The sequence below is a fragment of the Falco naumanni genome, chromosome Z (assembly GCF_017639655.2).
Source record: "Falco naumanni isolate bFalNau1 chromosome Z, bFalNau1.pat, whole genome shotgun sequence".
NCBI classification, from domain to species: domain Eukaryota; kingdom Metazoa; phylum Chordata; class Aves; order Falconiformes; family Falconidae; genus Falco; species Falco naumanni.
Genome location: NC_054080.1, coordinates 19,750,632 through 19,764,093, shown reverse-complemented (window position 1 = coordinate 19,764,093; position 13,462 = coordinate 19,750,632).

Below are 13,462 nucleotides of genomic sequence, written 5' to 3'. Positions count from 1 at the left end.
CTGTAGATGGCTTGAGTTATATGGATGATAACGGCTGTTATCTGCGGTTCTTTGAGCAGTTTAAAAAGGTTGGTTGATTTCTGCATTTTCATTGTGGTGCCAAAACCTGCTAGCATGAGTGCTTTATGTTTGAGAGGGGTTTTTCAAAGAGGTTTTTGAAGAGTTAATATGTCAGTTGTGCCATCCCTATTTATCTGTTTCATTAGTGCTGTTTGGTGAGGCTAGAATTTGTCCTGCAGCAATTGTGGCTATTGCCGGCCTCTTGAGGTACAGCTGGAGACTGCTCCTTTTGCTTCAGCTTTACCATCATCATGGTTTTGTACACTGGCATAAGGACTTCACTGCAGCATGTAAAATTTTTTTCAACATCCCAGAGCTGAAAATGTGTTTTCATGTGCAGTGGCATTCAAAGCTCAGTGCAATACCTGAATAGTTATTGTAGAAGGTTTTTTCCCCTTCTTAAATATGTTATCACATAGGCACTACCAGCGTTGCTGATGGGCTCAGCCTTGCCCAGTGGTGGGGTATGTCTTGGAGGCATCTGGAACTGGCTTTATAGGAAATGGGGGAAGCTTCTGTTGTCTTCTCACAGAAGCCACCCCTGCAGCCTCCCCCTCTCCACAGATATTGCCATGTAAACCCAATACAGCGTACACACCATTGCTGACAGCACAGCTGCAGGACATGGCTCCCTGGCCAAGACCAGGACACGCGTGACACAAACATAGATCAAATACAAAGCAGCAGTTTAATTGGATGCCAGGAGAGCTGAAAAGTGGCAGATCCTGAGGGATTCAGTGCTGTAGAGGAAGGTAAAAAACCCCTAGGGACCAGGGCCAGTGTGTCCCAGAGGGAAAAATTCCTTCCTGATGGCCATCAGCTGTTCCCAGAGAATGTGAGCAAGACCTGCCTCCTGGCCCCATGGGGTGGTCACACCTACCAGGGATGCCACCACTGTGCAGCCCCTTCCCTCCTACAACCCAGATCCATCTCAGACACTTCCAAGAATGGCAAAAAGTCCCAGACGGATCGACCTTGGGGGTGAGAATCGTTCCCATGCCTGGCAGGACACCAGTGGGTGCTCCAAAGCACTAGGGGAAGGTGCTGGTTCTCATAGCCCTTGCAACGGCTTTGCAACTGCCGCTGGCTCTGCAGGAATGAGGACGATGAGCCCTGCAGTGCTCCCTGAAGCACTGAGAACGCATTCCCATGTTCTTGGCACGGCACCAAGCCAACCTTCGCCACTGCTATCCAGCTGAAAAGGCCTGATGGCTGTGGGCACCTCCAGGTGTTTGTGGTGCTTCTCATCTCCCCAGGAGCTTGTCTCTGTTCCACAAAGGAGGGACGAAGCAGGATTTCCATCCAGCAGATGCAGCTTTGAACGTGGCCCTGCTGGGAGCTGGGACCACAGCAGGAAAGCTCCAGCAGCCTCATCCAGCCTTGAGTCTTCCCCACTCAGCCCCTCTGATTAACCCAACTGGCCACTCCAAGAGGTCCTCTCCTGTGCTGGGGGGCAGCCCCTGGCCAGCTCTGTCCCGACAGCACAGGCTGGCAGGCTGGTGGTGGGGCGTGAGAGGGTGCCCCTTTTGTCCTGGTCGGGCTTGGTGATGCTGCGTTGCTGAGTGGTGACACTGGCAGCAGGGTGGCAGGGCTTTGTGTCACAGTGGAGGGCCACACAGCAGGAAGGCCTTTGGAGTGCTGGCCTCCAGGCTGTCCCTGTGCCCAGGGACTGGAGGCCATCCCTGCCCTTGGTGGCCATGCACCTGGCACAGCTGGGACAGCCTGCTGGGCTCCCCCCCTGCGACCCTGTGCAGTGGGCTCCGGGTGTCACCACGGCAGGGCCAAGAGGCAGGTCACAGTGTAGCCTTGGCCAGGGGCTTCTCCTGCTGTGCCACAAGCAGCCATTAGCTGAGGGCAGTGTTGCCTGTGCTCTCAGCCTGGAGGAGTCCAGCAGAACCCTTCACCATTAGGACACTGGGAGATCCCCTTCAACACAGGGCTCAGCACTGCTTCTGCAAGCTCTCCTCTCTCTCTAGGGCTTGTGTGAGTAGAGGACATAATCCATAGTCTTGCTGTGACATGACAGTCATCTGTTCTGCTTGTTCTGTTCATAAAGCTCAATGGCTTCTCAGGGAGCATGGGAAACACCCTGCACACCTCTGCAGTCACGTTCCTGAGTGATGGCCATGTCCTGGGCTTCTGCAGGAGAGAGCATCCAGCACCTTTGGCATGTGGAGGGCTGCCGAACTTCAGTGTGACACTTCAAGCAACAGATGCAGCACATGCCACTGCATGGAAGCGTCATACTGTGGACACAGCAGAGACCTTGGTCCTTGAGGAGAAAAGCTGGCCTGAGAAGACAGGCCAGCTCCTTTGCCAGCTGCCACCTTGCACAAGTGGCAAAGAAAGTGTCAGGCTCATTTTTGTTGGGGGCCCCCCTTTTCCCCATTGCAGAAACACTATCCTCAGTGCTATGAGATGGAGAAGTTGTGGGGATGCCTCCTTCTTTCCCTCCCTACTCCCCTGCAAGCTGCAAGTGGCACAGGAGGGGAGCATCTCAGGGCGGAGCTGGGAGTGTGGAGGAGAAAGCGGGGCAAGTACGTGATGTGGAGCAGGGCTTTGCCCCCACCGCTGGTGCACCGTGCAAGTGCCTGAGCGGACCTGGATGGGAAGAAAGGTGGGCATGTGGAGCACCAGGTGGTGAAGGCAGCTCTCAGGGCAACCCTGACCCCGGGCGCAAGTGGCATCTTGCTGCTGCGAAGGCAGCAGGTAGTAACATGGAAAAGCCAGGCTGAGAAGGCAGGACAGCCCCTTTGCCAAATTCTACCTTGCACCAGACTTCAAAGATGGTATGATAGGCCAAGTTACTCCTTCTGGATTCAGAGCCTGTCATCCACTGAAGTGAGAAAAGAATGTTTTATGACTGCAGTGGTTTTCTGAAGTTTTTTGATTTCACAGCTGTCCTCCGCCTCTGGGGTGCCCCTTGGAAAAGTCTGTCTGGGGCTGGAGCATCTCTCCTGTGAGGAAAGGCAGAGAGAGCTGGGAATGTTTCACTATTAGTCCACAACATTATCTGAAACCTTTTTGCTCATATCATTACTTAAAAATCATGTCCAACCACGTACAGTTTGAGATAGAAGGACTAAAATATATTGACATATTTCATTTTAGCCCATATTGACTATGTTTTACTTGCTGAAGTTGAGACAAGAGCAGAGAAGGCTCAGGGGGTTCTCATCAATGTGTATGGCTACAGCAAGTTGACTATGAGTCAACAGTGCGCCCTGGCCGCCGAAAGGGCCAACGGTGTCCTGGGGTGCATCAAGCCCAGCACAGCTAGCTGGTTGAGGGACGTGACTGTCCCACTCTACAGTGCGCTGGTGTGCCCCACCTCGAGTGCTGTGTGCAATGTTGAGCAATTCCATATAAGAGGGACATCAAACTATTAGAGTATGTCCAGAGGAGGATGACCAAGATGGTGAAAGGCCTTGAGGGCAAGACTTGGGAGGAGTGGCTGAAGTCACTTGCTTCATTCAGTGTGCAGAGGAGAAGGCTAAGGGGTGACCTTATCACAGCCTACAGCTTCCTTAAGGGTGGTAGCGGAGGGGAGGTGCTTATCTCTTCTCTCTGGTGACCAGCGATGGAACACAAGGAAAGGGCATGAAGCCACGTCAGAGGAGGTTCAGACTGGACATTAGGAAAGAGTTTTTCACTGACAGGGTGACTGGTCACTGGAACAGGGTCCCCAGGGAAGTGTACAGCACCAAGCCTGTCAGTGTTCAAGGAGCTGCTGGATGACTTAGTTGTATGGTTCAGTTTTAGGTAGTCCTGTGGGGAGCAAGGAGTTGGACTCAATGATCCTTATGGCTCCCTTCCAACTTGAGGTATTCTATGATTCTACTACACATCCAAGGTAACTGGTTGAAATACCACTCTACACTATTTCCCCATGACTTGGAGTCTTAACTGCTTGCTGTTTTTAAAGATGCCGATAATTTCTGCCTGGGAACTCTTGTTCAGAATAGAAATAATTGTGTACAGCTCTTGCGAACTACCCTTGTCTTTTGCAGTGTGCCTTCTGAATATGACAAAAAAATTTTTAATGATGCTCTGTGATGCCAGAGATTTTGCATTTAATGGCACTTAGAGCACATTGACACATGGAACTGTTGTGACATGTTTATATTTCAGTGTTCCTTGAATCAAAAGTCTGTTTTAATAAAAAATGACACAGTATTTATGATGCTGTGATATATAGGTCATGGATTCTTAAGGCTGCAGGGAACGTATGGCATGATTTCAGGAAAGTAGATGTGATCCCACTGAAATTTAATGACAGTTTTAGCAAGAGTATCCATAACTCAGACTCCCTACAGCTTTTGATTTCCTTTCAGGAAATTTAACTTTAAAAATATTAATTCCAGATAACAGGTCAGATTCAACTTCAGCAAGTAAAACATAGGCAATATAGGCTAAAATGAAATATGTCAATATATTTTAGTCCTTACATCTCAAACTGTACGTGGTTGGGCATGATTTTTAAGTAATGATATGAGCAAAAAGGTTTCAGGTAATGTTGTGGACTAATAGTATATCTGGATGGGTGAGATGTGGTAACTAGTCCCGTGTCTTTCAGACAAGCTGCAACGTAAGAGTAGCTAATGTTAAACACAGTTACAATGTTAATGTCTTGTGGTCATGTTTTTCAAGTCTGTGAGCTATCCAGTTAACTGCAGTGTAGGCCATACTAGTCTTTAAGCTTGTTTCTGTGGAAGTACTCGGGGAAGAAAAAATCACCAACAAACTACTTTCAGCATTTAAAAATTAACTTGTATCGGTGCCTTTTCCTGTTCTCTTAATAGACTTTTGTCTCTCTGTGAAACAGAAATCAGGTCTGTAGTCTTTCTAGAAGTTTCTCACTCAGGTCATAACTTATCCCTAGCAAAACTGTAACTCTCCTAAATTGCAGATATAAACTGTGCTTTACAAAAGCATAAAATAGTGCAGATACCCCTTCAGGACTTCTTGGGTTTCCTAAGCCTTTCAAATTCTTCTGTTGTCTTTTCCTTGATCTTCAACATCTCCTTTATGTTAGGAATTATACTCTAACCTGCTGTGTGTCTCTTTTGACATGCCCTCTTCCCAAGTTAGGGCATATGCTGACCCACCTCTCTGAAAGGCTGCCTTAAATATCTTTCCTTTGGCTTCTGTCTAACAAGTTGCTAAAAAAAAAAAAAAAAAGGAGTACCAGTTTTCCTAACTAATACATTATCAGAACTTTTCTTTTATTTTTGTATGCCTAGTTTTTGATTGAACAGCCTTGAGAATTAGTTATCTGAGTCTCTGGAGTTTTATTGCATGGAAATTAGTTCTTTCATTGGCCTTACTGTGCTAACCACTCTCTTATTAACATTGCTTTCAAAGATCCATTTTCTTTGCTCTAAAAACTCATATCTGAAGATGAGATTACAACATTTTATGGTTCATAAAGCTGTGTCTTAAACTAAAGCTGCAACATACAATTTTGTGCTGCTGTGGCATCTGTTTTCTATAAGCTGTTATGTTTTAAATTTGCTCTTGAGGAAGATCTCACTAATTTTCCCATTTGGGACCTCTTTGGCCTTCATGTATGTTAACTGACATTTTACCGGATCATAAGTTTCTATAGAGCACTTACTGGGCTATAAAATACAAAAGCCAGCTCAAGATTTGTTAACTGTATTATAGGAGATATATGAGGGTGAGTCTGTAAAGGTCGTGTTGGTGCTCTTTTGTCTTCTCACTTAAACCCTTTCCCTTGATCATCTGTATATTGGTACACATCAGGCCCCAGCTTTCACTCGTGTCAGCTTTTCTTTCTGAGGAAGGTCTATTGCTGGATGCAAGCTCTAGACAAACTGGAAACAAGCCTTCCCTTTTGCGGTATGGACACAACTGGTGCACTCTAAAGGGGCTCAGAGTGGTAGAGACGTCACTGGTGTGCACACTGCTTAGTGAATTTAGGCACAGAGCTGTAGATATTTACCAAAGTCTTTCACAGGTGGTTTTTGTGTCTGTTGAGTGTGGCCAGTGAAAGCCTAAGCCCTCCCAGTGTCACCTCTCTGGACTTGGCGAGCTCTACACGCAGCGCATACCCAGTGCAGTAGGAAATAACGGATCCTGCCAACATGCACAACAGGACCCAGGTACCTTAGGGCACAGATGATGTGTGAGGACACTTGTTTCTCCTTTTCTTCTTAATTTCCCCCCTGTATCTTTGTCATGCCTCTTTGAGACAAAGACTGTGATGGCCAAAGGAAAGATATGTTAACACATTCTCTTGAACATTATTTTATTAACATAAAATTTTACTGCATCAGCAGTGACTGTAGTATACAAAAACAATGCTGTTCCTTCCTTGGGAAGGATTTTAAACACAGTTAATGTTGGGTTATGAATGAAGCTGAATATTTTTTTTAAACCTTTCTGAATTTTGCCTTCATATTTGTACAAAAATACCATCTTTCATTAAAAGGAAACTTTGGGCTCTGATTCCCTAAAGATCCCAAGGGAATCTCATACTTTTGACCACTAATCCTGCTATAAGTCCCTTATACTAGTCATTTGTTTTGATTTGTGGCTGTGGGTAGTAGGTGCATAGGCTTCTGATGTTTACTTGGGTTTTGTTGATGTTATCGTATAAATAGCAAATTTTTCAGTAGAATGGAAGTATTTATGTAAAAGTTGACTATGCATGACAAGGCTAGAGTTGTCAGACCAGTACCTGCTGTGAACTCCCTTAAACTACAGAAGAGTTAGTCCAAGAGGAGCTTTAAAGTTTCTTAAAGGTTTCTGAGACCTGTCAGTGGAACTGGCTGGAATTGAATGACCTGTACAATATACTAAATCTGATAAACGGAGATGTAAAGTCTACTTATTTTTCCTTTTTCTCTCTCTTCTAAAATGTTTCTATCTGTGACAGTTTATGAATGTAACAGGCTCTTGTCAGTGACTGAAGGGTTTCCATTTTCCCTGGCCTTTTATTGTACATCTAGATAGCCTTATGTGGCAGCATGAAGTATTGTTTTAATACTTTTTGGAAGCATTGGATGCTTGCTTCTCAACATATGTGAGTACTGAAGCTGTTGTTTAAAAAACTTGAGTTTCATGGTGTGCATTTTAAGTATGCTGTTTTTAAGAATGTTGAAAACAGATTTTGGTTTTTTTAACTAAGAAGCCCCCTGGTAAAAGAAATGACAAATAGGAAATAAATTTATTTGCCTCATTGGGGATGAGATGACTCTTGTGTGGTGATAGAAAGCACCATTTAGCCCAGAAATAGCAGCTTGACACTGGGGAACATAGAGACGGTTGAGAAGCAATATCAGTTCAAGGGAAATGTGTTAGTGAGGCATCGGTAACTGTGCAGCTGAGAGAGAAGGAGAATAACTAGGACATTTCCCAGCCAAAAGAGAGGGACTCTTGAAAAATGTGGGTAGAGTTTTAGTGGAGCAGAGAAAGTACTAATATAGCAATAACAATGGGAAATTGAATGGGTTTGGAAATTGATTTTCCAAGTTGTATATTTTATTTATATATGTCAAAATGTATAAACATACATATACAATATTGTGTGTGATTTTAGAGAGAGAGAGAGAGAGAGAGAGTATGTGTACTTTGTCACCAAATCATGCGTAAATGAAGGCTGTATTTTTGCTTTGAGTTTTCTAGAATGTGCTTTTCAAGCTCTTGGTCTATAGTTTCTGGTGTCAGAAGAATTCCTTTGCAGGGGCTGTGTGCTGTGATGCGCTGTTGGAGGAATTTTAGTTGTAATGTATTTTCAAGCAGAGTTTATGAGTGGTAACCCTAGGCAATGGCTTTGTCCAAAGCAGAAACTACATGATATTGTTGTGAATGCATGGGGGATTGTACACAGTAAGTAAATTTTTGGAGTTTCTTTCTTTTGTCTCTCTTTTTTTAATTATTATTTTTAATATCAGTCTTCTCATACTGCAAATGATATAGCAGTGGAGTTTTACAGCTACTTTCCAATTTCCAACTTCAAGGAGTATAGTTTGAGGGGAAGAGGGGCACAGAGCCTTGAGTAAAAATGAATCTAGTGAGCCTTCCATGTCCAGCTACTTTTTACTCAGAGACATGGCCAATAAACAGCAAGGTATCTTCTGGTTTGCATTGAGGTTTTATTAGGCACCAACTCTTCCAATAAGATTTGAGTGTCCCTGAATTCCTTTGAAAATCTGAGTGTCAAATAGTACTCGAGACCAGTGTCCAACTTTATTTCAGTTAAAGCTCAGCAGTGGTGTCTAAGCTCAAGTGCACACACAAATACTTTGCTAAAGGAGGAGCCATGAAGCAGCAGCAGCGGCTGTGGCCACTTAGCAAGCTTCGAGACATTCCACTGGAAGAGCAATTTAAGTTAAGCTCAAAATATATAGGGAATGTGTCGAAAAAAAACCCCTTGAAAATCTTGAAATTCTATATAGATTTTTAAAAGGCTCAAAAAATTATGTAGATGACCCCCAAGACTAAGGAGAAAAAAAGATCTGTAAGGCTGTTTAGGGTTTTGAATGACTTATTCTAAGGAATGAATCAGGAAAATTATTATGCCTTGCTATTTCAAGAAAATTAACTTCACGATGTTCTTCATCTCTCAGCCAGAAAGAACACAATCTCATCTGAGGAAAGTGGTTTGTGGTTTTTTTTTTGTTTGTTTGTTTGTTTTCTTTTGTTTATAATTCAGTACTTGTTTGTCACACAAGAACTGTTTTGCTATAGCAACTTTTCTAGCACCCAGTAGAGTTCATAGCTTGTAAACAATTTTTTTTGTCTTTGTAAACACCTTCAAAGCAAAGATTTTTGTCATGGTTGGATGGAACTGCACATCGCAGAAGCAGCCATTAGACCTGAAGACAGACTAATTAGATGTCTGCCTTTTGCTACATGATATTAAGACTTACATTCTAGCACACCTAAAGTTCATGCAATTCCAGGCATCAGTCAATTAGACAAAGGAAAAACAGGTCAATTTTATTAGACTACATGACTCAGGCAGTTGATTATACTGAGAAAACACAGGACTTGGTGCTTTAGCAAAGGGTTTGCTTTTGTAATTGACTAACTGCAGCCTCCTGCTCTATTGACCTTCACTAATTTGTAGTATTGTCTGTCATTCTTTATCTGCAGCCGAGTGGGGATGTTCATATGTAAACATCAGCATCGTTAAGGTCAGGGAGGACTGCATCTGTCTCTGTAGCCTGTTCATTTTAATCCTGTGTACAGCAAGGCTGCAGGCTTTCTGCCATTTTGTTCTGCAGATCTATCTGAAAATCTGCAGTCTTTGTCACACTTTCCTGGTTTTAATAATAATGAAATGAATAATGAAAATAGCTGTGAATAATTTAAAAACCTCGAGAGTTTCTCCTGGCATGATCCCTGTGCTGCCACAGTGCTGCAGGGGAGCAGCATCCCCTGTGAAGCGTCTCTGTTTTATTGTATAGGATACACTGGTTTGCCCTGTGTGATGTGGTGGTGTATCACAGAGGATATGCATTCTGTTGTTGTGGTTGCTGTGGCACTCTCTCTGCTGACAGAAAACTGTCCAAAACTTTTATTCTGAAAGGTTGCATAAATACCTTCCAGCTGTATTTCTCAATGTTTTGGACATGTCTACTTGAAGTGGAAAAGTATGTCAATGATTTCAAGGGCCTGCCAAGATTCCAACTTTTTAAGAAAACAGTTATTTAGTGTTATTACCGATGCAGCATTTAAACGTTTTCAGTTTTTGGACACACTGGCAGTCCAATTAATTAGAAGCATTGTGACTAACTAACATGACTGAAGTGCTGTATGATCACTGTTGTTTGGTAGTTTCTATATAATCTCATTTCTGCTGCAGAATGATTATATACAAAAATACTGCTTTTTTCTTCCTCTCTATACATGTGAAGTTTCAATTCTGTTTGTGGTATTTCCCATAGCCTGATGTATTTTAGCATTAACTATTTTTGGTAATAATCATATTAAAAGTTCTGATTTTAGTTTTGTCTCTTTGTTCAACATAGCAACCTTTCTATTTCAGCAAATGATTCTTCCCTTCAGATATTTACATTCACTTTCTTTCTTTTCCCTTTACTTTACTTTGGCTAAGCTAGTATACATGATAGTCTTCTAAGAGTTTTTCCAAAATTTATCCTCTAGCCTCTTATGCTGATATTGCTTAGTCTGAACCTTTTTAGTAAGTTGTCTAGATAAGTACCCCGAAGTCTTGGCACTATCACTTTGCTAGCAAACAGCTGCTCCTTCTCTGTGCTGTAATGAGATAGAGGACCCAAACATAATTTTTACTTCCCCGATCCATATCCTAAGGAGCTGCCCCAGTTAATAATGAGCTTCCTTTAGGTATCAGTATTCTAAATTATTTTGAATGCAGAGGTTCTGGTTTGACTATTGTTAGGTTGATTTGCAAAGTATTTTGTTTGTGTGGCAAAGCTTCCTTGTTTTTGAAACAATATGTGTAGGCATTCATAATACCTATCAACATGGTATCAGTCAGGACACATTTTCTTCCTACTAAAGGTTGTGAATGAGAATACTACGTAAGTGTATTCAGCAAGAAGCACAAACCCAAGGGAAATAGATGCTTCAAGGTCTGGTTGTGAAGTAGGCTTGAATGCATGGAAGGGTGGTGAGTGCATTAATGAACAATCAGCAGTTTCACTTTGGCAAAAGTCAATTAAAGTGTTTTTAATGACAGTGACCTACCTGATGCTCCCTCCAGCCTTGCTACTTCAAGAGAAACCAGTGCTAACCTGTACAGAATGTTGAGAAGTGCTAAAACTTGTTCTGCCTGTTGTGATGACTAATTGAAAGAAACAGCTTGATGAATTTGCTAGTTCAGTAGTCTGGCTTCTGCAGAGAAACCACATTTCTGAAACATGGCAAGCTGAGACCAAAACGTTATTGCCTCTAGCAGTGGATCTTTGATCTGGCTCTGACTGATGTTGGGTAGCTGTGAATTCCTCAAGGTGATGCAACATCAGTTCTGAGCTGCATTACTTGCAGATCTGGATGATGAAGCAGAAGAGTAACCTGTGTACATATTTAACCCTGCAGCTGTGTTACACTGCATTTCCTTGAGCTCAAGCTCATGTTTATTCCTTGCATGGTTTTCTTGAGAAGAACAATGCTGTTTGTGTATTTCAGAACCCTAATGCTGATATCTCTTCTTCAGTGTGACCAAGCGTCACTCCTGCCTACCAAAGTGCAGATGAAAGAAACTAATTGATGCCCTTGGGAAACTGCAGTAAAATACCATCCGCCTGTGTCAGATTTGCACATTATAAGAGTGCTACAAGAAAGCAAGTGTCCCACGGTTTTCTGTGAGCTGAAGAGATGGGGGTAAGAACAGCCATGAAGGATGCTGTAAATTCCTCGAACAGCTAGTGGGAAGAAGGAAAACCCTCAAAAAGTTTGTCTCCTAGCAGTTACATGTAAATTACGTGTACTTTCTTGGATGTTATTTTCTTACAACAGTCTGCTGTCTGTCTCCCTGCTTTAGTAACATTGTTGTGGTGATGTGCAAATGAAGAGTGAAAGGAAATGAAGGCAAGGTCAGCCCCCAAACGAAAAAGCATTGTTTCAACAAGCCGTTTATTCCCAGACAGAATGAAAAGCTTTTTTACCTTAAACCATGCTTTGTCTTAGGGACGAGTGACTGAAACACAGAGCGAAGCAGAGAGAGAGGGGTAATTGGGTTAATTAAATTTGGCCTATATTTCTAAGGTTTGATCGAAGAGTGACTAAATAATATGAGGGGAGTTGGTTTGTTGTTTTGGGTTTTTTTGTTTGGCTTTTTTTTTTTTTTTTTAAAGAAGCTTGTAAGAAAAATTGTCACAACCCCTTAAACTTATGAAGTATTTTGTGAGATGCAGGTATAACATCGATGCAGATTATAAATAAATAATGCATTATTTATGCAGTGTATATCCTTAAGAATAATTTGAAAGTGCTTTGCAAATGACTTTGGCTTATTTACAAACCTATACAGCGGATGGCAGAGGCTGAAAGAGTATAATGCCCATCTTAAAAAATTAGAAATTTTTTGCTAATAAGTAGAATTGCCTTTATTAGATCATGGGGCAAAGCTGGCAGTGGCTGGGAAAAGAGCTCAGATGGAAGTAGGGAGTCTGAAGGTTCTTGAGAGACTGGCATCAGGACTGGGAAGAAGGAGACTGTGAATGTGGACTAGTGGGGAAGAAATACTGGACAGGAATGAATGGCTAATAATTAGTGTTAGAAACCTCAGAGGATGTGACGTTAGTGTAAGTGACTGTGCTCTTCTCATGTGAACAGGGCTGTTTAATTCTAGGAGGAAATTCACTGTCCTGCATTATGGGATGAAGAAGAATTGAGAAATTGTGTTAGCAGGGTCATGGAGAACCACTCTGAGATTTAGAGATACATAGGCAAAACCTGACTTATTCAAAGAACCTGGTAATTAGGCTGCTAGATCCCATTAGAGAGAAGGCACAAAACAGATAAACCTCCTAAGCTTGCTCTTCAGATTCTCATTATGTTGATCTGTTGAGTATGCTGATTTTCCCATCTTGTCTCATTGTCTAAGATATTAGGAATTTCAGGAAAGAATGTTAGAATTTTAATGATCTTTATGCTTCTAGGCCAGAGATCCCCAGCCTGTTTTACATGGGAGACAAACACTGATGCAGAGCACTGGGTAAGTCACTACCATACATAGAAAAAGAAAAAATCCAGCAACTGAAAATGTGCAGAGAGATTATGAGTGTAAAAGGCAAACTTCAAATGTACAAGCAATTTTTGTTGTAGTGTGCTTTTTTTATGTAAGTGTTGTCTTGCTTGGCTGGAAGTAAATGTGATATGTTATGGTACAATGAAATAGTGCTGCTTCTTTATAAGCCTGGGGATTAAGTCTACCGCTCCGCTTCCCTGGCCTTCTCATCCATGAACAGAGGTTTTGAATACAGCATCCAGCCATGGCCTTGCTTGAAGAACTCACACTTCCTGAGAGTGTGATATACTCGTTTCACAGCGTCAGAATATATCCTGAGCTGCTGAAGACTTGTGCTGAGGAGATAAAACTAACAGGGACTGTGGAACACCACTGAAAGCAAGCTAGTTTGTGATGAGAGAAACTGGGTGCTACTGATGGCTGTAGTTACAGGGGCAGTTGTACCTCTGATTTCCACTCTCTGCGGGCCTGTTTTTAACTAAGCATGATGCTTTGTTTAGGTCAAATGTTCAACTATGACCCATGTCTTGTCCAGCAGAGTCAAATGGGGTTGATGAGTAGGGAGATATAGTCATGTTCTCACAGTTTCTGTTGACAGGGGTGCCCTGAGACATAAGGTCTAAAAAAGTCCAGGATTATTATTTTTTTCCTTTATTTCAGTTTTCTGAGTAGAATCCTACAATTTTTAAGGTTAGC